At 42.6% G+C, this 27,905-nt stretch overlaps 1 long non-coding RNA gene across 1 annotated transcript in view; it reads right to left on the bottom strand.

The window, feature by feature from the left end:
* Positions 1 to 16,870: 16,870 nt before the first annotated feature.
* The window catches only part of LOC308486252, a 29,465-nt gene continuing 18,430 nt past the window's right edge, over positions 16,871 to 27,905 (bottom strand). The window contains exons 3-4 of the long non-coding RNA XR_013991005.1: positions 17,790 to 18,025; positions 16,871 to 17,168 (exon numbers count right to left, since the gene is read on the bottom strand). This is a non-coding gene — a long non-coding RNA (uncharacterized lncRNA). The remainder of the gene's footprint in view (positions 17,169 to 17,789; positions 18,026 to 27,905) is intronic.

The raw sequence follows: 27,905 nt of genomic DNA on the forward strand, positions 1-27,905 counted from the left end.
TAAACAAAGGTAACATTTTCAGAGAGTTATGAAGTGTTAATATATCTCTACACACTCACACACACACACACACAAGCTTGGAATACATATTTATGGTACCCTTGTGCTTTCTGGTTCGGTTAATGTAACACGGGAAAGGTAAAGCATCTCAAATTGCACAGTATTCCTTCTTTTAAAAAAAACACAAAACAAAAACAAAACTTGGGTCCTTTGGTGTGTATCTTGATTAAAGCACAGTGAGAAGGTCATTGCCCAAACTTCATCTTCCACACAGTTTCCCACAGCATGTATTCCTCTCAGGGAACATTTTCTCAGCTCAGGTTATTTCCAGAAATGTTCTCAAACCAAAAGAACAGTCCTTGCAGTAAAACATTTCATTCCCACTTTTTATCCTTTATCTCACAGTCCTCTGTTGACAGCACTTATGTTTCTTCGATTGACTGGGCCAAGAACAACAGAATTAATGATGTTGTCTCTTTGTGAGTGCATTATGTTTTCTCTTCTCCCCTCCTTCTTCTGACCTTTCAAACATGGGAATCTTTTATTTGTAATTTTTCTTTAAAAGGGAGGGGAAGAGGACCTCCTCTGTTTACATTGTTGCTGACAGTTTCAAAGGTATCTTGAAACTGTGTACATGCAATAGGTGACCATATAACTGTTGGGAGAACTTTCCCATGCATTTTCTATTTGTGCATGCTCCCACACTTGAAAACCCCAGACAGATGTGCACTGCAGTCCTTACTTTCTCAGAAGTAATTTTCATTGGTTTCAACAGGACATATTCCTGCAGGGCTCTATTTTGTCCCCAGTGCTGTTGACAATGACCATTAGAAATCTTGGGGAACGTGGCATCAGCATGCTGATAATGCCCTGCTCCATTTCTCCACTACGTCTAATTCAGATGAGACTGGAAGATCAAGACTCTGAACCCTGGGAAGACAGAGGATTTCTGAGTGGTTTTTAGATCTGGGATACAGGCCAGTTGCCTGCCCTGGATGGGGTTGCACTGAATCTGAAGGAGCAGTTATGTAGTTTGGTGGCATTCCTTGAGACTCAGGTAGCCTCTCTGGCTATGAGTGCCTTTGATGTGCTTTGGCTCTTATGCCAGCTACGGGCATTCCTGGATAGGATTAACCTCAGCACTGTAGTTCATGCATTGGTAACCTCAAGACTGGGTTATTGTTGCATGCTGTATGTGGAGCTGCCCTTGGGTCTGGTAGCTTCAGCTAGAGCAGAATGCTATGGCTAGACTGGTGACTACCACCCACACATGATACCAGAGTTAACTGACATCTGCTGCTGGACCAAGTTCAAGGTTCTCACACTAGTGTACAAAGTCCTGAATAACTTAGGCCCAGATTGCATTAACGGCTGCCCTACCTTATACACCCAAAGCTAATCACTGAGATCATTAGGGCAGGATAGAGGCTTACTACTGGTTCCCTATGGGCCAGAAGCAAGACTCGTGTCAAATAAGGAGTTGCATGTTCAGTGTTGTGGATCTCTCTTTCTCAGGAAGTTAGACAGGCACCATTCCTACTGCATTTCAGATGTCTGATCAAAACTTTTTTTAAAAAAAGAAAGATTTTTTTAGGAGGCCCGTGGACCCCAATTGCATCTCAGATGTTTTTCTTTTTCTCTTTAGATCTTCAGTTTCTGAAGTTTTAAAGTTTGAGAGGTTTAATTTATGCATTAAACTTTGCGTATTGCATTTTTATAAGCCACCTTGAGACCTAGATGGTGAAAAGCAGATTTTCTAATCATGATCAGGAGGAGGAGATCGCTCAGGACTAGCACTGCATTCAGAGTGCACAAAAACCTTTTTGAGGCAAAAAGGAGGCTTTGAAAAGGTATGAGAAATCACCTGAGATCTTTTGGGTTGCCCGCCCTCCCCCCATGTCTGTTTTCAGCCCCTTATGTTATTGCTTCAGTATTAGGACTTCTTTCTTCATCACTAAGTGATCCTAGCCAATCGGGCTGTGTTCAGGTGTTCAAAGGATTAAAGTGGGGATGGAGCAGAGGCACGCATGCAAGACACCCCGACTTTGCCCACAGTGCGCCTGGCTGCTCTTCAGATCTTCACAGAATTATTGCAAAAGGTCTGAAGAGCCTGTTTAAGCGCATTCAATTAAACACACTTAGAAACCTCTCTGCAAGTGGGAACCCTGGCTTATCAGGATTTGAGGAGAGTTTTAAAGTACATTCAAAGGCACACAAAAATGCTCTTCAGCCTTTAATTAACCGTTAATTGCATGAAGATCTGAAGAGCAATTTGCACACCAGGGGATATTGTGGGGTGGGTCCTCACGCACACCTCTGTCCCATCCCCAGTTGTGTGTCAGCTATAGCGAATGTGATGATGCCACAGTAGCATAAAGGTAATCACATCTGGCTACCTAATGCCATTTTCTATCAGCCCTTGTTTAAATGAGGAAACACACCCACATTACTGAGGTAGTTGATATTTTGACTAAGTGGCCTCCTTACCAATCTGGATCCTACATTGGCTTTCCTAGATTGCTATTTCATTTCAACACCGGACATTACATGAATAACATTAGACCCAGGTGTGGCAACCTACTGCAATAAAGATGGGAATGCGGTAGCATGACTAAGATTGGGGTGGTTTTAAAAGTTAGACTCTCCCAGTCAGAACATTTAGGAGGTCTGTTATTATCTGTATGTGGTAGCATTTCTTAAAACCAGCATTGCTGGTATTGCAGTTAGGGGAAAGGAGAACCTGTGAACACTTATTCCTCACCCAGAGGATTAAAGTAAGGATGAGGCATTTTTGGAACAAAACGAGAACTTTATTTATACTCAATGAGAGTTATATCTTAATGGTTACTCTGTTAAGGCACAACAGTTCATTTCAGATGAACTTTAAAGAGGTGGTTAAGACATTTCTTAAAATTCTAACTTGAGATTCCCCCTAGAATGGCTATAATTTTCACACTGACAGGAAAGGTCAAAGGTAAAGGTAAAGGAGGTAAAACACTCCCAGGCAAGTTGTAGGATCTTTACCTTCCCCCTCAGGGAAACAATTTGGGTTGCCCCTATTTCAGCCCTAATCAGGCTCGAAACACAACCCTATCTAGGTGCTTCCAAGCCTTAACCTGATAGCCAAGCCCTAGCTGATCTTGAATGGACAGTCAAGCCCTGTCAGTTAAACTGCCAGACTCTAACTTTCAACACTCCAGTCTCTTCTGATTGGATGACACTCCAGCCAGCCATGATTGGCTTTTGGGTCAATAGGAGGCTGACCCAGGATCCAACCATCAAACCAGGGAAAGCTGGATTTAATTGATAGTAAACCTGAGGGTGCAACCTATTTTACCACCGAAATTTGTAAGCCGCTGACATTGTAGGTAGGGGGACTGAAGAGCAGAATTAAATACTATGTCTTGAGTTTGGAAAATGAACTGAGATTTCTTTAAGTATAAGAGAACATATGATTATGTGGATTGTGGTGGTGGGCAGTTCTCAGCTGACTTCTGATTTGTTTTGTTGCTGCTGCTTACTTACTGGGATGGGGGAGAAGTGAGGTGGCAGCAAAGTTTGCCTCATGCTGACTTTGCCATAAAGCTGTCCCTTCCCCTTTATTTCCCAGTAGGCAGCAGCAGTGCAACCAATGGGAGGTCAGGTGATCACTGTGGCTTCGTCATGCTACTGTTTAGTCTTGCAAATCACAGAAATTTGAAGATGATAAGCCCCGATTTCCTGTAATATTTTTTAAATCTTAAATGCAGCATCCAAATTACAGATACTTCATGGCTATAAATACCTGTGTCAGTTTGATACTCATATCACAGCTGAAAGTTAAGTCTCCAGTACCAGCAATTAAAGGAGGAATTGTTCGGATTTGTAATTTCTTCTTGTTTGAAGTTTCTTTGCCCTTTACATTCAAACATTTTATTCCAAAAATTCAGTGAGCTCTTAGTAGCACATTGATTTTGTATCTAGATTCAGGCCTTTTTAATTCATGAAATCTGATAGTTGCGTTAATCTGGAAGTCTAAAACTGGGACTCACAGTAACAGATATAAACCTCAATGTGAATAGGTGACTCATCTATTATTATAATATAAACACAGTGAAGCTTTTATATTACTCTAGGACTAGGGCAAGGGTTTAATTTTTCCTGTTTGTGATGAAATTTCTCATTGCAGACAAAGAAATGTTGCAATTGCAGAATGGAGTATCTGGTCACATTTCAATCTGGCTTCAGGCCCGGTTTTGGCACTGAGCCTTGGCCACCTTTATGAATGACCTTTCTTGGGACAGAGACAGTTAGGAGTGTGACCCTGTTGATTCTTCTTAATGTGCCAGTGGCTTTTGATACGGTCAACCGTGGGATCCTCTTGGACCACTTCAGTGGTTTGAGAGTTGAAAGCATAGTGATACTGTTCTTGTATGCAGTGCTATTGGGGATTTCTGCTCAGCCTCATAGCTATGGGATCTTGCAAGGTTCCATCTTGTCCACTATTCTTTTAAACATCTATTTCAAGCCACAGGGAGAGTAGCTGTTTTCTTATGATGTGGTATGCAGAATAATTCAGTAAATTATTTTCTGTTCTACAGCATCCTGCCCATATACAGTAGTACCTCGGGTTAAGAACTTAATTCATTCTGGAGGTCCGTTCTTAACCTGAAACTGTTCTTAACCTGAGGTACCACTTTAGCTAATGGGGCCTCCTGCTGCTGCTGCTGCACAACCACTGCACAATTTCTGTTCTCATCCTGAAGCATCTGTAACCTGAGGTACCACTGTACACCTCTAAGTATATGATTTCCCATGTCAGTTGTTGACTGGCACTCTTGGCCAATGATTTTGAAGTTCTGAATCACTGTGTTTCAAAGTTTCAAGACCATCAGACTGTCTGTAACCTGAAGTACCACTGTACTCATACAGAATATGTAGACCCATATCCTGCCCTACAGCTGTGGAATGTCCTTCCCTCTGAGGTAGGTGTCTTCAGCACCAGTTGAAGACACACTTCTTTCCTCTGGCCTTTTCAGTGGATTGATGTAACTGAGTCCAGCCACAAATTAATTAATTGTTTCTCTGCTCTGTTAACTACAACTGTGTTGTTTTAATCGTAGTCTATTATTAAATGTGCTGTATTGTTTTATGGTAGCTTTATTTTAGATTGTAACCTGCTCTGGATGATTAATTTGGTGAACAGCAGGCTAGAATCCAAAATAACAAACAAACAAACAAACAAAAACAAACAGGCAAACCTCCATGTAGCATTTTCTCCTTTCCCCTCTTTAGTGTTTGATTATTTAGCTTTGAATCTAGATAACTATAAGTTGCTCAAAAAGGGCTTTCTTCTTCTTCTTCTTCTTCTTCTTCTTCTTCTTCTTCTTCTTCTTCTTTGGATTTATATACCACCCTATACCTGCAGATCTCAGGGCAGTGCACAGGATAAAACCAGAATATAAAACCACAAAATACATAATCAAAATAAAAAAACAACAACCCAATAACCCCCGCCCCAACACATTTTAAAAGAGCATAGACAAAGTAAGGAAAAGTCAGAATCACAAAAATAACAGAATAAAACTTATGATTGTGTTATGACTTCTCTGATCCAGTTTTTTCCTGGTTGATACGTATTTCCTCGATCTATTTAAATATTCCCCCAGTTTTGGGGTGCAAGTAGCCTTAGTCATGTGGTGTGGGTGGGTGACCAACCCACACTGGGAACAGGGTGGGTAGGAGGAGAACATTCTTGCTGATTCTGCTGAAACTCTCAGCAGCTTTCGGTACCACCAACTGTGGCATCATTTGGAACTAGCTTCCAGGATAGGACTTGGTAATGTGGTGTTATGGGTGGACTTGGTAATGTGAGGACTTGGTAATGTGAGGGGTGGATTCCAAGAGGTGATGCTGAGAGGCACTTGTTTATGACACTTGTCTACTGGGTTCCCATAGGAGTCCAGATTGTTTCCATTGTGTTCAATTTGTCCTCCATTGTCTATGTATGTACATCCACACCTTTGTAGACTCTGGGTACCTCCTCCTTTCCAGGGTCCTGAATCATATGTAAGGGAAACACATGTTCAAATGGAATACTTGAAGGTGTGAAGGTCAAAAAGGCCAGTGGGTACAAGCCTGATCAGTTAACCCACATGCTTATTTATAACCAAACGGAAAGCTTTAATACGCTCACACATACACTTGGACATGCAGTGTTTCTTCAATTGTTCTTTGGATCACTACCAAAGTCACTCAAGCTGATATATATTTATATTGCACTGTTTTGACCTGCAAAGCATCAGCTGGATTTAAGGTTTTTGTAAGAGACGAGGCAAAACTGATATGTAAATTTTCATTGAACTCTGGAGATATAAATGTGGAGGAATGCAAATCTGAACTGTCTTGTTGAACTCTGCAGCAGTTGAAGTGAGAGACATAACACCAGGTGTTTAAATCTAGCCAAAACTAGATAGATGCTTCAGAAACTGGCATTTCACTGAATGCACCCTGACTCCTATTTTGCCAGATTTAAGAGGATGTAATTCAAACTTTTGTTTTCATTGCCCGTTGAGTCATTGAGCTAGATAAGCATTAATCTGTCCCGATAAGGCTATTGATATGTGGAGCAAAGCCATATACAGTATGTGTAAATCTCGGAGCGTTAGTCTTGTCAAATCCCAGCTGAATTCTTTGATTCTCTAATGAGCAATTCCTTGAATTTTGCTCTGCATATACCATACTGAAGCGGTTAATATTTTCTTTTCTAAACAAATATGGTTCGGCAAGGGGGAAAAAAAGATGTGATGTTTAAAGAACTTTTATGTGGGTGTCACTCTTACGAAGTCTTCTAGGTCACATGTTTGCTTTTTAAAACATTTGGTAAAAGAAATAAGTGTCATGGGAATGGACCCAGTCCATCTGGAATTAGCAGATTCCTCCCTGTTCAATTATCCCTGCATTATGAACCAGCTCACTTGCACAAGTATTTTTATTTTCTTTATGCATAAATATTGGAAAGGCATCAGGCAGAGAATGGAAGGGAGGTAAGCTTGTTTCCGATTCCAGCACAAGGGAGGAGACATGCCAGCTGCCTTGTTTGCTCTTTGTCATGATAGTTAATGCAATTCCTGTCTTAGAATGGCCTGATATTTCTGCTCACTTTCTTTGTTCCACTTAATGTTAGGGAAAGTTATTTTCAAACTTTCAAACTTCCCTCCTGGGAATCCATATTGACTTTTCCACTGAGACTTCCCTATAAGTTGCAGAGAATTCTGGGAAGCTCTCATATACTGTACATAGTTCATTAAGAGTGCTGATGAGGTCTACTGATTATCCCTGTAGTGGTGAGGTAGCTGAGAGAGCACTCTAGAATACCCACCCACATTCTCTACAGTAGTCTGTAGCACCCCTAGGGTTAGGTTCAAATGGTTTGACTGAACTATTTTGGCCCCAAATGGCTGCTGAAAAGGAATGGCGATTCCTTGTTTGGTGTGTTATCTGAACTGTTTGTTGTTGTTTAGTCGTTTAGTCGTGTCCGACTCTTTGTGACTCCATGGACCAGAGCACGCCGGCGCTCCGATCTTCCACTGCCTCCCGCAGTTTGGTCAGACTCATGTTTGTAGCTTCAAGAACGCTGTCTAACCATCTTGTCCTCTGTCGTCCCCTTCTTCTTGTGCCCTCAATCTTTCCCAACATCAGGGTCTTTCCCAGGTAGTCTTCTCTTCTCATGAGGTGGCCAAAGTATTGGAGCCTCAGCTTCACGATCTGTCCTTCCAGTGAGCACTCAGGGCTGATTTCCTTAAGAATGGATACGTTTGATCTTCTTGCAGTCCATGGGACTCTCAAGAGTCTCCTCCAGCACCACAGTTCAAAAGCATCAATTCTTCGGCGATCAGCCTTCTTTATGATCCAGCTCTCACTTCCATACATCACTACTGGGAAAACCATGGCTTTTACTATACGGACCTTTGTTGGCAAGGTGATGTCTCTGCTTTTTAAGATGTTGTCTAGGTTTGCCATCGCCTTTCTCCCAAGGAGCAGGCGTCTTTTAATTTCGTGACTGCTGTCACCATCTGCAGTGATCATGGAGCCCAAGAAAGTAAAATCTCTCACTGTCTCCATTTCTTCCCCTTCTATTTGCCAGGAGGTGATGGGCCCAGTGGCCATGATCTTCGTTTTTTTGATGTTGAGCTTCAGACCATATTTTGCGCTCTCCTCTTTCACCCTCATTAAAAGGTTCTTTAATTTCTCCTCACTTTCTGCCATCAAGGTTGTGTCATCTGCATATCTGAGGTTGTTGATATTTCTTCAGGCAATCTTAATTCCGACTTGGGATTCATCCAGCCCAGCCTTTCGCATGATGAATTCTGCATATAAGTTAAATAAGCAGGGAGACAATATACAGCCTTGCCGTACTCCTTTCCCAATTTTGAACCAATCAGTTGTTCCATATCCAGTTCTAACTGTAGCTTCTTGTCCCACATAGAGATTTCTCAGGAGACATATGAGGTGATCAGGCACTCCCATTTCTTTAAGGACTTGCCATAGTTTGCTGTGGTCGACACAGTCAAAGGCTTTTGCATAGTCAATGAAGCAGAAGTAGATGTCTTTCTGGAACTCTCTAGCTTTCTCCATAATCCAGCGCATGTTTGCAATTTGGTCTCTGGTTCCTCTGCCGCTTCGAAATCCAGCTTGCACTTCTGGGAGTTCTTGGTCCACATACTGCTTAAGCTTGCCTTGTAGAATTTTAAGCATAACCTTGCTAGCGTGTGAAATGAGTGCAATTGTGCGGTAGCTGGAACATTCTTTGGCACTTCCCTTCTTTGGGATTGGGATGTAGACTGATCTTCTCCAATCCTCTGGCCACTGCTGAGTTTTCCAAATTTGCTGGCATATTGAGTGTAGCACTTTAACAGCATCATCTTTTAAAATTTTAAATAGTTCAGCTGGAATACCATCACTTCCACTGGCCTTGTTATTAGCAGTGCTTTCTAAGGCCCATTTGACTTCACTCTCCAGGATGTCTGGCTCAAGGTCAGCAACCACACTACCTGGGGTATACGAGACATCCATTTCTTTCTGGTATAGTTCCTCTGTGTATTCTTGCCACCTCTTCTTGATGTCTTCTGTTTCTGTTAGGTCCTTTCCCCTTTTGTCTTTTATTATGGAAATCTTTGTACGAAATGTTCCTTTCATATCTCCAATTTTCTTGAACAGATCTCTGGTTTTTCCCATTCTATTGTTTTCTTCTATTTCTTTGCATTGCTCGTTTAAGAAGGCCTTCTTGTCTCTCCTTGCTATTTTTTTTGGAAATCTGCATTCAATTTTTTGTATCTTTCACTATCTCCCTCGCATTTTGCTTGCCTTCTCTCCCCCGCTATTTGTAAGGCCTCGTTGGACAGCCACTTTGCTTTCTTGCATTTCCTTTTCATTGGGATGGTTTTAGTTGCTGCCTCCTGTATAATGTTACGAGCCTCCATCCATAGTTCTTCAGGCACTCTGTCCACCAAATCTAAATCCTTAAACCTGTTCCTCACTTCCACTGTGTATTCATAAGGGATTTGACTTAGATTGTATCTTACCGGCCCAGTGGTTTTTCCTACTTTCTTCAGTTTAAGCTTGAATTTTGCTATAAGAAGCTGATGATCTGATCCACAGTCAGCTCCAGGTCTTGTTTTTGCTGATTGTATAGAGCTTCTCCATCTTTGGCTGCAGAGAATATAATCAATCTGATTTCGATGCTGCCCATCTGGTGATGTCCATGTGTAGAGTCGTCTCTTGTGTTGTTGGAAAAGAGTGTTTGTGATGACCAGCTTGTTCTCTTGGCAGAACTCTATTAGCCTTTGCCCTGCTTCGTTTTGAACTCCAAGGCCAAACTTGCCAGTTGTTCCTTTTATCTCTTGACTCCCTACTTTGGCATTCCAATCCCCTATAATAAGAAGAACATCCTTCTTTGGTGTCATTTCTATAAGGTGTTGTAAGTCATCACAGAATTGGTCAATTTCAGTTTCTTTAGCACCAGTAATTGGTGCATAAACTTGGATTACTGTGATGTTAAAAGGTCTGCCTTGGATTCGTATCGAGATCATTCTATCATTTTTAAGATTGCATCCCAGTACAGCTTTTGCCACTCTTTTGTTGACTATGAGGGCCACTCCATTTCTTTTACGGGATTCTTGCCCACAGTAGTAGATGTGATAGTCATCCGAACTGAATTCGCCCATTCCCGTCCATTTTAGTTCACTGATGCCCAGGATGTCAATATTTATTCTTGCCATCTCACTTTTGACCACATCCAACTTACCCAGGTTCATGGTTCTTACATTCCAGGTTCCTATGCAATATTTTTCTTTACAGCATTGGACTTTCCTTTCGCTTCCAGGCATATCCGCAACTGAGCGTCCTTTCGGCTTTGGCCCAGCCGCTTCATCAGCTCTGAATCTACTTGTACTTGTCCTCCGCTCTTCCTCAGTAGCATGTTGGACGCCTTCCGACCTGAGGGGCTCATCTTCCAGCGTCATAACTTTTATAAGCCTGTTGTCTTTGTCCATGGAGTTTTCTTGGCAGGGATACCGGAGTGGCTTGCCGGTTCCTGCTCCAGGTGGATCACGTTTGGTCAAAACTCTCCACTATGACCTGTCCATCTTGGGTGGCCCTGCACGGCATAGCTCATAGCTTCTCTGAGTTATTCAAGCCCCTTCACCACAGCAAGGCAGTGATCCATGAAGGGGGAGGCACTGTTTAGGTCTCTGTTTTCAAACTGTTGTTCGAGGAACCTGGGGTTCTTCAGAAGTCTGTCAGGAGCAAGAGGAACAGTTTAAGATGGATACGCTTCCCTTTAAGACAACTGGCCTACCACAACCTGTCTCTCTCTGCAATGAGAAGCATCAGGAAAGGACTGGATCCAAGCGAGCCTTCCTCTTTTGCTGCCCAACTTGGAGGTGGCAAAGTGAAATGGCAAAATGAGGATGACTATTTCAGCTAATGGAAGGGTTTATGTGGAAGAGAAATAGCCAAAACACTTGAGGGGGGTACTTATCTTGCACATGTGTGCAGGATAGAGCATGGCTAGGTGCCATTTGTTTCTCAGAAGGCTTCAGCTTGATGTACTATAGGTTTCATCAACTTTTGGATGGAAAATGGTGGCCAGCGGGTTGTTTTTTGCTCTCTCAGTGCAAAAGAATAGGCTTTTTACATTTGGGCTGCTTGAAAAACAATTGCATGCCCAGCCACAGAGCCCTCTACCCCGGCGCGCTGAACCCAAGCAGGTGAAATAACTGGACATGGCAGCGGTCTAGGATTCAATTTGGCCACAACTTTATTGATTTCATATGTAGGAGGCCTTGGCATAGACATTGGGCATATATCCCTCTCAGTACCCCCCTGCCTGGGGGGCTGGAACATGACAGGGTCTATTCGGGGTGGATCCATCACAAAACACAGGTTTATGTGGATGGTCCCCAAACACTGAGGGAAGCTCTATGGCCCACTACTGGCTCTTTTGGAAAGAGACTTCCCTCCAGACCCTTCTAATGGGGGAGCCTGTTATCGCTGCTGCAGAGAAAGTGGAGATGGGTGAGTCACCACTTCACTGCACCCTGATCAGATGAAAGACTATAGGATTCCGCCGAAGACCTAAACTGCAAAAGTTGTGACTAGTGCTATGGGAAAGGTGAATCCTGTAGTTCAGGGGAAATTATTTCCTGGTTCCTGAATACGGCAACTGTCCAAAGACCACAGCAAAGCCCTCCTAGCTGAAAAGAAAAATTTGGTTAGGCACAAGGCAACAGCAGCTAAAGGGTGGGGAAGGGTGGGTGGCTGTCACTCCTGGCCGACTGGGCTGTGGAGTGCAGGGTCAGCCAGGCTGTCTAGGAGGCAGGTGGACTTGAGTGAAGACTACTCCCCTCAGACCTGTTCACCAGACCATGCCCCCAGGCCGCCGCAGATTGGCCCATTCAAATGGCAGGGTCTGGCGGGAACCCCCATGCGTCTCCATGAAACCAAGATGGTGCAGTGCAAAGCAGGTTGCCTGTTATATGTTTAGAAGATGAAGCCATGGTGTGGGTTCTAAACTATAGTTGGAACATATTTGATAAGGTGTCTATACCAACTTCACATCAGCATGAAACTTCACATCAATTAACTTTATAAAAAAAACCACAAATTGTGGTGCCAATTAATAGGACAGACCTTGCTTTGTTTAAATCCTGTTCTGAAGTTTGGTTACTCGACTCCAACTTGACCCCGTAGGTTTGTCAGAAAATATTGGGTTAAATAAATACTGGGTTAAAAGTTTATGCAGATGGACATTTCTGCAGGTGCAGCATATCACTACCTCATCCCTGTAAAAGTTTAATTTTTGCTGAGGGAAAGCAGGCGAGCAAGGAAAGGGAAGCAAGATTTCTACCTTTCTTCTTCCCTGATGCACTGTTAATTACAATGCGCAAGATACTCAGGCCCAACAACCTGTCCTTCCGCTTCAAGTAGATTTATGGAAAGGCCAGTGCTTCCTCAATTACTTTTTTAAAAACCATTTTATTTTACCCACTGTCACAGTTTTGGAGGTCCCAGCTCCTTGCTTCTTTCAGGAGTACCAGCTGCACAACCTTCTCCATCTTCCTGTCAGCCTGACCACACCTACTTTCCCCCCACCAGTTCCCTTTAAGAGAGAACGTCTGCCTTCCTCAAGTTTCTCTCTTGCCACCTTCCTCCTTTCCATAAATCCCTCTGAGGTTTATAAGCAAGAGGCCGGAAACCTGAAGCCTCCCATGAGCTCTAGTCTAAACCAGCTTTTGGCCTGTCCAGTCTGGTTGAGCTATTTGTGACTAAGTAGCCAGTCTAGAAGTTTCATCCTCACACAAGTATTTCTATAAAATTATTGCACACCTGCACTGATATTGGATCAACTAAGGGAAATGTTTGCAGCTTATATGCTTGTAAATCTAAACTTATGCTTAGGCCCCCACTCATGGATATTGATTTGCAGATATCTGGCACTCCTGCTGTGACTGTGGTATCACAATGGAAAGGTGAGATGAAGAGGAGCATTGACACGATTGCTCCTAAATCCTCACTCTGGCAATGTGGAACCCAGAGTGCACCTTGCTTTTCTGGGGAGCTTCAGGTGATGAAACAATTCAGATGATGGCTTGAGTGCAACTGGCAAAAATCTTGAATGGAAGCCAACCAAATGCAAGTTTAGAAAACATACAGTAGCTATGGTGGCTACTGTATGACAGTTGTGGTGGTGAAGAGAGCTGCCTTCATTACCATCATCATGACCTCTTGTAGCTGTTGGGCAGAGCTTTCTAGAGTGGTTAAGGGATTAGTGAGCCCTGGTTCACAGTGTAGAACACCAGAGCTCCCTAGCTGCTGGGACAAGCTTTCAAGGAGGATAAAGCCACTCATTTTCACTTCAGCCTTTACAGCAGTTAGCAGTTTCTGAAGAGGCACCCAGAGTACCATGTTGTTTGGAAGGGATAAGGCATTAGACTAGAAGGAGTGCAACCTACAACTTGCTCTCTCGACCCTTGCCCATCCTGCCTTTTAAAACCTAGCTGTGGTGGTCGCAATTATGAGGGTACACCACATATTCAAGAGCACCGCTTTGGACCCTGAGGTGTGTTAGAATAACCACCCAATCACTATTGTCCCCCATTTGAGGCCGGGTGCTTCAGAGGATGGTGGCCATTCATCCTCAGGTGTGCTTTGATAAAATAGGTTATTGAAGCCTGGGTTTGGCACAGAGACAACTAGGAAAGAAACAGGAGGATTGGGACCCTCTTGATTCTCCTGGATCTCTCAGTGGCTTTTAATACTATTAACCATGATACCTCCCTGCAGCAACTCTTTGGGTTGGGAATTGGAGACATAGAGTTTGTTATTGTGGTTCCACTCCTACCTGCCCAACTGTTTCCAGACATTGGCATTGGATGACTTCTGCTCAGTCCTTTGCCAATTGTGATGTGGGTTCCTGAAAGGTTCTACCTTGTCCTCAATGCTATTGAGAATCTACATGAAGCCATTGGGTGGGGAGGGATAACAGACGACTTGGGGCTCAGGGCCATCCAAATGCTGAACAGAGGAGGTAGTGTTGATTGTCTTTTGGAAGCAAGGAAGTCAGGTATGCAGACTCACTATTTCACCCAACGGTAAATGGTGTTGACCGAGCCTTGCTTATGGGTGAGGCATATGCAGTACAAGCATGAAGAGATACTGTACTTTGTTTAGCACCCTTTTATGTGTACAGGGCCTGATCTGAAAGGAGAACTACATGGAGAAGCCTGTGCATCTCTATAGAGTGAAATAAACATTTAATGAGAGCTCAGATTTGTTCATCATGTTGCTGGGAGCCCAGATATTGCTATATTGTGTTGTGCCCATTTTCTATAATCTCCGCCCCCCCAAATTACTTGTTTTAATATTGGAAATATATACATAGTGATGCTTTAGATTATTAAGCTTTTTTTAAAAAAAACTTTTACAAGTTATAGTATTCCTCTGCTGTTGTTTCCTTTTATTTATTGCATTACTGTACTGTGGTTAGAGCCACTACTGACTGGTGAGATGACCAAGTTGTCATTTTTAATTAGCTTTATGGGTGTGTGTTTTTTCCAAAGGCTAATTACTGTACTTTTTAAAAACCAAGACTACTTGATTGCCAATGACAAGGGTGCCATGGTTACACATCTTAGAGAATTCCCCAACTACAGAGTTATATGAATCCAACTTCCCTCTGGATCTTTGCACAGTAAATCCTTGAGGGGTTGGGAGGAGGGTAGGTAAGAAAAATACATATTGACAAATGCTATCAGCAAAAGTGAAATCACCTATCGTACAACCTCATATATCTTAATCACCCATAGGACATCCAAAGCATCAAGATGGTCAGAAGGTCCAATAAATAATGGTGTTTCCTAAACTCCCACCAATATTTGGTGTCAGATAGCAGGGAGGCAAGTAGGAATTTCATACAACAGCTGCTTGGCTAATGGAAATTCTGTTTTTCCACTTCCTCCATTTTTATGAACATTAGCAATACCTCTTTTACTTGCAGATTAGTTGCAATTAAGGCTGCAACCCTATGGGCAGTTATTTGGGAGTAAATCTCATTTAACTCAGTAGAAGCTTCTTCCAATTATTGTTATTGTTAATTATGGCTTGGAGCCTACTAGGTTATTTCAAGTGGAAGGGCTCCTCCTGTTTGTGGATGGAACTGGGATTTATTGCAGAATCCCTCTGGCAGAAGGAAGTCAATGTTTGCCAATTGCCCCACATCCCCTCTTATGCTTCTCTAGTGGGTTCCCCCCTTCAGAGAAGATTGGGGGTCAGGCAAGGGCTGAAGAGGGAAGAGTCACATCCTTCCACTGGCAGCAGCATTGTATCAACGGAACTTCCCCCCAGTGGATGCTCCTGCCAGGAGGCTCCCAGTCTATGTATTAAGGGTGGCGCTGTGGTCTAAACCACTGAGCCTCTTGGGCTTGCCAATCGGAAGGTCGGCGGTTTGAATCCCCGTGATGGTAATCCCCATTACTCTGTCCCAGCTTCTGCCAACCTAGCAGTTTGAAAGCACGCCAGTGCAAGTAGATAAATAGGTATCGCTGTGGCGGGAAGATAAGTGGTGTTTCTATGCTCTCTGGTTTCTGTCACAGTGTTCCGTCATGTCAGAAGTGATTTAGTCATGCTGGCCACATGACTCGGAAAGCTGTCTGTGGACAAACGCCTGAAGCGAGATGAGCGCCGCAACCCCAGAGTCGCCTTTGACTGGACTTAACTGTCCAGGGGTCCTTTACCCTTTTTTACCTAGTCTATGTATTCAGCACCATCAATTGGCATAGTGCTATGCAAACTGTAAGAGGGCAGGTTTCTGTCCTGAGGAGCTTGCAATCTACATTTTAACATTGAGGGGTTAGAAGGAGAGTAAAGTAGAGGCAGGAGAAAACAGGGAAAGGAAATGCATACTTTTTGTTTAAGCAATACATACTTAGGGCATGGTTTCAGAGAGATATAGGAACTCAGAGCTCATAATTGAAAGAGTCAATTTTGAGGAGAGATTTGATTTGAGGGGATTTAATTTCCAAGTAAACATGCACAGGAATGTACTATAGAATTCACTTGTAGGGGAAAGCATTGTTTAGTAACACTTGGGAGGACTAGACTAAGGATACTTTGTCAGAGTACTTTGGCAAGTGTTGAAAAGTATAAGTTTTGTCTACACACACACACACACACACACACACGTATATTGAAAAGGCTTGTGTGTGTGATTGAAATGGTATATAAAGTAGGAAACATCCATTTAAAATGTGGCCAGCAATCTCTGTATCTGTATATCCTAGACAAGAAATCCCCAGAAGTAGTAGTACAGTAATTATTATTATTATTATTATTATTATTATTATTATTATTATTTTAGAGTTTATTGACAGACACAATCAAGTTACACATTATTGGACAGTGATCACTTTTTTGCCCTAGAGAAACATAAAGCAAACTGGCCTGTTGGATTATGGCTGCTCTCATGATAAATGATAGTAGGGAACAGGGTGGTCTAATTAAGACTTAGCATTTGAACACGTGTCATACAGTGTGGAGTGATGTCACCATGGACACATGGCTAATTAAAACTCAAGTCTGCGTAAACTTCTAGACAACTTCTAAATGAAACTGTCATCCAACTCTTATTAAACTTTCCATGACAAACACCATTACAAAAAATTATTGAGGTCAGGGGTAGCTAGAAAAGGTATATGGAAGATGTGAATGCACAGCAAATACAATACCTTTGCTTCCTCTGCAGGAGACCGAGGCTCACGTGTCTTTGAGAACTAAAAGCCATAGTGTTGCGAATGTCAACATTCTTCCAGTGAGACGGTGATGGGAAAATAAATTGCAACTGCATTTTTGACATGTTTAATGCATACAGTTTATACACAGGAAATCTTCACTATACTCCCGTTCTGTAAGCAACACATAAATAACATGTCAGTAGTGTGCTAAGCCTGAATTCTCTCAGGAGTTCATCCTGAAAGAGGAAAATTCAAAATGATTTACCGTCTACATCTGCAGTCCTCGCAGCTTCATCGGTTTCTACTATTGGCAGTGGCGGCAGGGGAGGCTGAGGCATAAAACAGCTCTTTAACAATCTCACTGAAGAGATATATGGTGAGCCTATGGATGAGGCTAGCCTATCACAAGAAGAAGGAAGGGAAAGCATGTGGTGAAATTGGTTCAGGCACCAATGCTCTCTTCTCTTGCTCCATTCTTTTGCTTGCATCTCTGGGTCTTCTGCCATGCTCATCCCCTGTTCCTGAAAAAGCTTTCCCACCACTTCTGTTTGTCAATCCCATTCTGTTGTGGTGAAATTAATGAGATGAAGGCATTAGAATGTTTCTTATATTCTCTCTCTCTCTCTCTCTCACACACACACACACACACACGTATGTCGCCTCAATCATGCAAACATTCATATCCAGACTAGAGTAGTGTACTCCATGTGAAATTGCCTTTGAAGATGATTCAGAAACTTCAACTGGTACATAAATATGGCCACTTGATTGCTCTTTTGGGGACAGATGGTAGGATCATATTGGGATACTGTAGCAGTTGCACTGGTTACCAGTATGTTCTCAGGCCCCATTCAAAGAGTAGCAAACCATGAAAATTGTTGAGCTTTTTGTTGTTGTTGTTTCTGTTGTTGTTCTTTTTCCATTGTGTTATCTCCGGTTTTTCCCTGACATTTTGCCGGTTTGCAAAAACACCCCAAAACCAGGACATGTCAGGATTTCCCTTGACATATGCAAGCCTACCTTTAAAGTTTTTTCTTCTGCCTGTACTGTCAGAGGCTGCTGTATAACAACTCATGGGAGTCACAAGAAGAGCAAGTTTTGTTGCACTCGGGTCTTGCTTGAAGGCTTCCCATATGCATCTGGTTGGATAATTGAAAGCAGGATGCTAGGCTGGATGGGCCTTTGACCTGATCCAACAGAGCTCTTATGGATTCTTATGGATCACCTTCATCCATGTGTCCATGCATATTGTCCTGCTGTTAAGAGCAGAAGGACTGGTAAACAATAGAGACAAGTCCTTTCTAGTTGTGGTACCTATTTTAATGGAACCCCCTCCCAAGGACTATGTGGCTGGTCACATCAGTGCTAGTCTTCAAAAAGGCATTGAAGGCTATCTGTTTTAGCTGGATATATAATCTTTAGATTTTTTAATCTGCTGGTTGTTTCATTTGTGGCAATGTACTTACATCCAAGTCTAAAAAGAGGCATAAAATGAAGTTGATTAATCTGTTGTTATTGCCTGTTGGCTGGCATTGAGACTGGTGTTTGGATGTGACATTATTGAATTATACTTTTATTTCAGTATACCACCTTGAAAGGGCATTGCCATGTAAGGTGGCAGATCTTTTAAATATATGCATGCGAACAAAAATAATGATGGTGGTGCCAAGTTATGAGGAGCCTTTGAGCATGATGGACCACCTCCTCCTCGCTGTTGCTGCTGTCCTTTAGCTCCATCTCCCAATCCACACAGCACTCCAGATGGGAGAGAGCAAGGGGAGTGAAGGTTCTGCTCATTTCAATTGCTTACAAGTGACAAATGAACTGGCAGCAGGGCAAGGAGGCTGACCCCCGATGCCATCCCTTGGATGGAAAATGAAAAACTATTAATATACAACTGCAGTTATTAGTTAGGCTGTGTTCACAAGCAAAGAGCCAGTTCATGTCCTGAAGAAGTGTACCTGTGGTCCTTCTGGAACTGTACCTGACAATAGCGCAGGGTTGCAAGTATTTGAATGCTTCGCCACATTAAAAGCACAGAAACAGTCAAACCTTGGTTGTCGAACTTAATCCCTTCTGGAAGTCCATTCGACTTCCGAAACATTAGACAACCGAGGCGTGACTTCCGATTGGCTGCAGGAGCTTCCTGCACTAAAGTGGTAGCCACGCCGGACGTTCAACTTCTGAAAAACATTCAAAAGCCGGAACACTTCTGGGTTTTCGGCATTCGGGAGCCGAAACGTATGGCAACGGAGGCGTTCAGGAGCCGAGGTTTGACTGTACCCCTCCTCGCCGATATGCTAACTTTCCATGGGCAGGGAGTTTGTGATATGCAAAAAGCATTTGGCCATATCTCCCCTGCAATTTGAGGTGGTGCATTCACAGCAGAACCATGTGACTTTGGATATTTTCAAAGTAGAAAAGCTATATACAAATATTTTTAATAAAATAAATGATTCCTAAGTTTTCTGAATGTATAGACTCAAGTTCACAAAAAACATATCCATATATGTGCAGTTATCACTTGATACCATGATTGTGTGAAATTTTTAGAGTCAGTCATCACACCACATGATGAATTGTCATGAACAATTTCAATTACACTTCAGTAAATTGCCTAATACTTTAAAGTAAAACCTATGTGCAGATATTTTTTTGAGACAGTACTCACCAGTATAGAATAACAGCACTTCCTTTTGCTGCCCATGGCAGCCATTTTGTGCTGGAACCCACAGCACTATTATCAATATATGAGTATTGGCATATGTTTTTTTACCAAACAAAGCACTGCCCACGTGACAAGTTTGGCTATATTTCATCATATGGTGGCCATTATAGAAATTCCAAGTGTGAATTCGCCTTGACAATGGCATGTTGGTTATTAAGTGTTGGCTCAACAAAACTGTGCTTTCTGCACTTCTAGTCTAATTCTTAACAACTCCACAGTACATGTAGAACACATATCAGGTATAAATAAATGATTCTGCATTCCTTCCTGATAACATATTCCCATGCAGAGCTCAAAATTAGAGGGAATATGAAGTGTTCTATTAATTGCATGAATGTTGATTTGTTAAAATTGTGCACTAATTGGCAAGATCTGTGTGTGGTAGGCTTCCTCAATATGTGTTAGATTATATTAACGTAACCTTATGTCCTGGATATCAGACATTAAGCATTTTGTAAGAGTAATTGTTAAGCTGCGTATAATTGGCTGATGCAGATTACCAGTATAAACCAAAAGTGACAAGATGGAGGTGTAGCAGGAATTGCTTGAGCAAGAGGTAGAGCTGACGTGAAGGAACAGAAGTGTAATTTTCAGTCAAATCCCGCTCTTTTCACAGGGCCTTGACATTATGCGCTTAATAGGGATGTATGAAGATGTTGGTTAAAAAAGAACCCCCCCAAAAAACCTAGTACTGGAGGACAATTTTAATTGTTTAAATTTCTAATCCGTAGACACCACTCTGTTGTCTTGAAGGCATTAATATTTACCAAATTAAAATTGTGTGTGTGTGTTGCTTATTCTTCCTTGACAGATGTCACCACCCCTCCCTATACCTCAGATTTGTCTATTGAAAAATAAAGTGTCTGGCCCTATGCATGCTTATTCAGTAAAGGCAACAAAGGATAAAAAAGGGAAGGGAAGTACAGTGGTACCTGGTTTAAGAGCAGTCCAGTTTAAGAACGATTCAGTTTATAAACTCTGCAAAACTGGAAATAGTGTCCTGGTTTGAGAACTTTACCTCAGTCTAAGAACGAAATCCGAACATTGGAAGGGCACCGGCGGCGGGAGGCCCCGTTAGGGAAAGCGTGCCTTGGTTTAAGAACGGTTTCGGTTTGAGAACGGACTTCCGGAACGGATTAAGTTCATAAACCAAGTTACCACTGTAGTAAGGAAGCTTTAAACACTGAAGGATTTGGGTTTAATTATTGGTGGCCACTCTCATGTTGTTGTAAATCAAGGAGGGGGCGGGTCTTATGATCCCCTCCAGATATTGCCAGACTACAACTCCAACCATTCCATTGGCCATACAGACTGGGGCTGTTGGCAGCTGAAGTCCAACAACATACCCAGGGTAATAGACACCCTATCCATGAGGCACTCATTTTTGTGTGATGTCTACTTTGGGCTGAAGTCAACTACTTCGCTATGTGTCCCTTTACAGACCTTGAATGAATCAAACTAGATGTGTATGTGAATATGCCCCCATCCCACTCTGTAATCTCTCTGTGTGTGCAAGTACACACTCTTTGTCCTTATTTTCATTCATTTATTTCACTGAAGAAACTGAATGCCATAAAAGCAGGTAAAGAGAAAGAAGGTCTGTGGAGGAGGCAGGAAGCAGGTACCAAAGAGCATGATTCAAATGTTTCTCATTTCTGTACTTCATGCAAAAAAAAAAGTTTAACCTCTGTCAAAAGCTTTAATAAAATATAAATAACAAGGAAGAGCTTTAAGTGGAGAATGTTAAGGCAACAGCAGTGTAATTTAGAAAACTCCATCAAACTTGGTCGTCCTGAAAACTGCAGCAAATATAGCAGAAAGCCAGACCCCCCCCCCCTTTGCAAGCATCCCATATGTTGACATTGAATCAAACAGTGCATAAACTATACTTGAGTTTTAATTAAAAGGAAAACTGATAAATTACTAAGATTCTGGTGTTCTTGAGATGGCTATCTGTTATAAAAACTCATTTTTGTGTCTAACGTGCTATCTCTAGCATATGAAATGGTTTCTGGATTAATTTTTATCATAAATGGAAATTATGCCATAAATACATGTATATCATTAAAAAACATTTTCTCCCTAGTTCTTACCAAGCAAGAACAATAAGATTAGCAAAAACTATAGCACATCACAGTGCATGGAAGTTTAGGAATTGAGGTGACCATCAGATGCTTATGGAAAAATTAGCAATTAACAAAAAATTAACCAGAAGGAAATTGCCTGCTAATTTTTTTTTAAGAAACAAAGGTTAATCTAAAATGACTACCAGCCCTTGAAAGGTTAACTGTCAGATTAAATAACAGGGACAAAGAGTGGTCACTGGGTACCTGGGGGAATGAAGCATTGAACTTACTCCAGTTCACATAATTTACAAAGAGATTAGCTCCTTTATGTTTCTTGTAAACTTGTGCAAAGAAGGTCTTACATTCCACAGAACCTAGCAAACACCAGGCCCCAATTGGTCATGGGAGATTCTGAGCTAAATGGTAAATGTTTCCAGCAATGTAAAAGTAAATTAGAGAACAGGAAAAGTTATTACTCTGGAGATTGTAGGACTTAGGGGAATAATAAAAATCAGGTTACCCTAATTTCCTTTGAAAAACTAAATATATACGGGTCGTTATTGCCTTTAATAGGCAGACCTGAAAAGTGCAAAATTCAGTGCTGAGCTAAAACCTTTGGGAGGAGGGGAATCCCAAACTACGGTTGAGGGGAAAGACAAGAGGTAAAATGTGGTCTTGCTTAATGTGTGGCTTGGACAGTGAACATAAACGAAATATATATCCCATTGTATAGCAAGTGTACTACCATCACTTTGGAACTTCTCAGGATGTGGGATGTGTTTAGAAGTTGTAAGTGCAAAATTCAATAAATGAACGAGGTGCATTATTGAGCTTTTGTGGACTCCTGGAGTGACTTTTTGCACTGTTGTGGTTTTTTTTAATTAAGTATATCTAGAATGTGCAGATTCATTCGAGCACCGAGCCTGATGTACGAGACCTAAATGAGCACCTTAGCACTCCAATCCTGGCACACTCGCTACTGCTCTGCAGATATTAAAAAGCTTTAATGTAATTTTATTTTATTTTGAGACGCAGGATTGAAGTGTGCGTGCGATCAAAATAATCATTACCCTTTGCCAGGGTCAAAACCTAAAGGCAATCTCATTTATCTAGGGCAGGACCTCCAAAATATTAATCAATGAGCCGTAGGAGTTACTTAGGGATACAGCAAAGTCTGCAGGATTTGTACTTTCCCGAGGAACCCATTGGTTTTCAAAGTGTAGACCCATTCATAGACACCAGGAAGTACTGCAGTACACTTCTCCATGGCTTCAAGGCTTTGTTCGGCAGCTCCAGTGTCCAACAGAAGTTCCATTGTGGACACATAGCTTGATGTCACACACCTAGATAACCTGGAAGACTTTACTGTGCCGTCAAACAACCACAGGTTCATTACTTTTTGAGAAGATTCTGAAATTGCATTTCCCCCTAAATTTCTCTAAATCTCATTGTGTGGAAAGATGGTGTTTTCCCCCTCCTCTTGTATGGATGCGGGGTTTTATTAGTCCACCTGCAATGAGAAACTAACTTTTAAACATTTGTATAACCTGTTCCTATGATGCTACGATAGTGAGATGTGGCACAAACGCCGTAGCGCCAATGTAATAGGCCTGCAGTGCCTGGGAACTGGGACCAGATCCCTTTTCCTCTAGGCCACTGGCCCACGGGCAACGGTCCTGAGCCCTCTTCAGACATTCTGTATTAGTGCTAAGCCAACACATGAGGGGGCTGTGAGGATTAGTGTGCCAGCTCTGACCTTGTCTGTGCCTCTCATCACTTTATGTGAACCCTCCAGGATCTTCTGAAGCAGGGATCCTTCTAGAGGCTCCCCCTACATTTTAAAAACCTGGAAAAGCAAAGGTTTTAAAATGCACAAGGAGTCTCTACAGGTATAGGACCCCTCCCCTTCAAACTTGTGGAGGGCAACTGGAATGGTGACAGGGTGGAATTAGCACCTCTCCGTGCCCCCCCCCCGCATGTGGTCATTTAACCTTCATACATAACCTGTAGAGGGTTATAGTTTTGCTCTTATTTATCTTAGAGCTAGGCCAGAGTAGCCAGAGTCAAGGACTTGTGCTTGCACTCTCCTTGCACTTTCCTCACTCTCCTCCTACTGCAAGCACCCCATATCCTCTGGGAAGCTGCTCCAAAGGGTTTGGAAAACCTCCAGAACATATGTAGAAGGTACACCAGGTGGAGGAGAATGAGGAAATTTCTGTTGTGCAAGCAGAAATACTTACACTTAGGGGGCAGGTGAAAATTCCCCCCAAGGACTGTGGGAAATTTACCTGAGTACAGCAGACTCCATCTTCTTCTTCCTTGCATAGCTTTCTGTGGTTTTGTATATGGCAGTGGCAGAGCAGAAGAGCATTTTTAAAAAAAATAACAACTATTGATTTTTTTCAAAAATGAAGGGGTGGAAGGAAGCCATTGTGACAGGGTAACCCACCCCCAATCTTTGGGTAACTTTCTCCCATATGCCTCTGAGGTCTCCCTTCAACCACTTTCAGCCAACCTCACTGCCGCCCTGGCCAATCCTGCATTGCAGAGGGTAGGACTAGATTACTCTTGGTTTTCCTTCCAACTCTACAGTTCTAGGATTTTAACCTCCAAATTCTTACTAGGAGACTTTCGGTTCAGTGTTACCTTAAATATGTTAAACGACCGACCCTATTTCCCCCCCAACACAAAATGCAGCAAGACTGTTCCAGAATCACACAATGTGTAGCTTTTTAATTTTTATTGCCACAAATAAACTGTATCCAGGGAACAAGCTAATGAAAATGTGAAGGCAAGAGATACGTCCTCCCTCTCCCTCCTTGTTTGCTTCCAAATAGTCCACTCCCACATACGTAGGTCACTTGGAATTAATTTGTCTACATCCTGGATGGCACGTGGTCAGAGGGAGGGATGGGTGAACTGGAAGGGGGGGGGGATAAAAGCCTGGGATCTTCTCCGAAGGAATGTGACAGGGCATGGGAATCACAGCATCACGGTGACCACTTGAGCGTATTTTGGCTTGTCTTAAAACAAAACCTCAAAGAAAAAAGAAAAGCACCACTGGACCTCCCCGATGCAAATCAGTCCCACTTATCAGACTACCTATCGGCGATTGAATGCTTGAGAAACAGTGTGTGGGTTTTAAAACAGTGCCCCAGGCTTTGAAGGCCCTCTCTCAAGAACGGCTTGTCAGTTGACTTCCAGTAGTCTACAGTGACCTCGGCAACAACCCAGGGTCCTGTTACAGCTCATTTCAATAATTAAACAGCTCAGAGATGGCAGAGTTTTCTGACTGTTGAGAGCAAAACCAGTGCTCTAGGTTCCTTCCACCCACACTGGGAAATCAGAACTGTTTGCTTTTCATTATATTAGCTGGTGACTATTAGCACTATTTCACAACCGGCTAAAGAAATGTTTGCAAACAGGGGGTGGGTGGGGGTAAAGAGGCACTGGCAACCCGTAAAAGCAGTTCATTTCTTTCTTATGGTCTTTCAAAGAGCAGGACCAGGTGCCAGCAAAGTCATATGTCTGAAATTTCGAGTCCTATAAAGGCAGCCTCAAACGGCAGAGTTGCTCTTCCAAGGAAATGAACAGCTCTCCCATCTGGAGAATAATTAGAATCATCAGGTTGGAAAGGTCCAGAAGGCCATTGGGTGCACGGTGGCCGTTGAGTAAGGCAGGTCTGGGTTCGCATCAATCCACAGCAAAGAGCCAGGAGAGGAAGATGCACTGCTTAAGGGTGTTTGCAGAACAGATGACTCAGACAAGTGAGGCATGCCACACACTCGCAGGGAAGACTTAAGAAAAGGAAAGAAAACCACAGCACTCAAGGGTAATAACCGTAATGTGGTTAGGAAATGGCTATTAGGCATTAAGCAAATTTTTGGTTAATCTTCTCAAAGTCCTTTTTATTGACTGCAACTCTACTCCACCCCTCATTCTGTTTTAAATTTCTGATGCCCCAAAGGAAGGAAAAAGAAAATCTGAAAGCTCTATTTGGGGGGGGGGAGGGAGGGAGAGGGAAAGGAGATACATTCCCTTTCTGACCCATTATCCCAAACTTCTTGTTGGCATCCGTCTGTCTCAAGAAACAATGGAGGAGTGCACCTTTGGGGGTGAAGTCAAACTGTTGGAAGGTTGCAGCATCTGCTGTATCTGTAGAGACCAATATGGGAGATAGATGTTTAGTTGGGGCAGATGAAGGCATCTGGTTGTGCTGCTGCAGATGTACCATGGCATTTCTTCTCTATGGGCTCCTCCCAGTGTGGTCATTCCTCTTCTGGTCACTGCTATGAATACACAACCTGACTGCCTGTCTCCAGTCATCTGTCTGCAATGGATTCTCACATGGTGGGGTTGATGTTTGCATCATGTCATGTTTGCAGACATCTTTGTAACACAGAGTATATGGTCACCAATGCTGATGCATGGGGTGCTGGTGATGTCTTGACCCAGGATGCTGTTTTTTGTCAGGCTGATGGTAAGGCCAAAAACCCTGCAGGCTTGGACAAAATGGTTGATGAGTCTCTGTAGAGCTACTTTGGAGTGTCAAGGTTGCGTCATCTGATAGCAACATCTCTTGGATAAGGACCCACCACACTTTAGTCTTGTTCTGGTCTGTTCATCCACAACTGATGCATCAAAACAGTATAGATAATAGTTGTGACAATACGTTTATGATAACTGAAATTTGTCGTACTATCAATTTTGGTCACGGAGATATTTGAAGCAATGCAAAACTCCCAAACCTGTTTGCCAACTAGCTGTTTCACAAGCCCTTCACTCTGAAAAGCTGTTATCTATCTCTAACCTGGAATAGGGGAAGAGGAAGGAGATGTGTTTGGGAGGGACAATCTGTGGGCTAAACTATTTGATGAACTGGAATTCAGCCAGGTACAAAAAATAAGCCTAGAATATGTTTATTCTTCTTCAATTGGTAAAAATTACAGCTTCACTCGAGAGGGATTTCTAAATCAAGGAAATGGCATGAGTTGAACCCCACTCCCTCATGCCACAATCTTAATCTGAAGTGGACTGCTCCCATGGATGCTACTGGAAAATGTTTTAAAGAGACAGAGATTCATTTATGAATCTCTATCATATGTGTACTTTGCCACTGAACTGACCAAAGAAAGCAGAGGTGGCAGGAGAAAAAATTCAAGTAATTGCCTGGAAGTTTCTGCAAGAGATGGGGAGATGAAAGAGCTGATCATGTCAGGGATGGAGAACCTTGGACCCTTCAGATGTTTCTGGACTACAAGTCCCACAATCCCTGGCTATTGGCCATGAAGGCTGGGATGAATGTCAGTGGAAGTTCTGAAACATCTGGTGGTCCACTGGTTTCCTATTCCTGGTGGTGGTGAAGTGCCCGTGGTCTGGCAATGACTGAATAGGAGCAGAAGACAAAAGAGAGTTTGAACAGAAAACAACAACAAAGCAAAGCAAAAAACTAGTAAGAGAACTCTGTGCGTGGAGAAAAGGGATTGCATGAAAAAGAACAGAACTTTCTGTTCATCAAAACCAGTGGACACATCCAGCTGTTCTGAGAGAACAAATTAAGAGAGGGCAGAAGGTGAAATGTGGTGGCAGGAGAATAATTTGGAATTAATCAGCCTAACTGTGGTTGCTTAAGAATTTATGGAAAAAATAGGTGACATCAGAATGCTACAAATAGATTAAATGCTGCTGTGTTACAAGGTAAATGTGAAATCTGAAACCATTTGTAGTCCTGGTTGCAAAACCCTAACAGATCTGTCTGTCTCTATCTATCTATCTCTCTATCTATCTATCACCTATCTATTTGCAGGTAGGTTGAGGAAGGCTAGAGGTTTTCTCCCATTTCCCTTCTTCTAGTCTTAGGTCCCTTGCTTTAGTTTAATGTTAGCTCCCCTTGTAACCATAGATCTGATTTCATGAGGAGACACGTGGTTGGATGCTGAACAAGCAACAGGCTTGAGTGGGAGAGAGGAAGAAGAGGCAGCTGAGGAGGAGGTGGGGCTGAGACTGTAGCACATTCACAGGAGTCTGCTTGACCTACTGTAGCAGATATTATCACTCCTGCTCTGGAAAAAAAAGTCTGAGAGCCATGCAGCCCTGCATTCCTAATCCATAACATGGGTTAGGGGACTTGGGTGGAACAGTGGTTTAAACCACTGAGCCTCTTGGGCTTGCCGATTGGAACATCAGCGGTTCGAATCCCCACAACGGGGTGAACTCCTGTTGCTCTGTCCAAGCTTCTGCCAACCTAGAAGTTTGAAAGCATGCCAGTGCAAGTAGATAATTAGGTACCACTGTGGCAGGAAGGTAAGCAGTGTTTCCGTGCGCTCTGGCACTCGTCATGGT

This window comes from Podarcis pityusensis (assembly GCF_964106645.2).
Source record: "Podarcis pityusensis genome assembly, chromosome: 1".
In the NCBI taxonomy this organism is placed as follows: Eukaryota; Metazoa; Chordata; class Lepidosauria; order Squamata; family Lacertidae; genus Podarcis; species Podarcis pityusensis.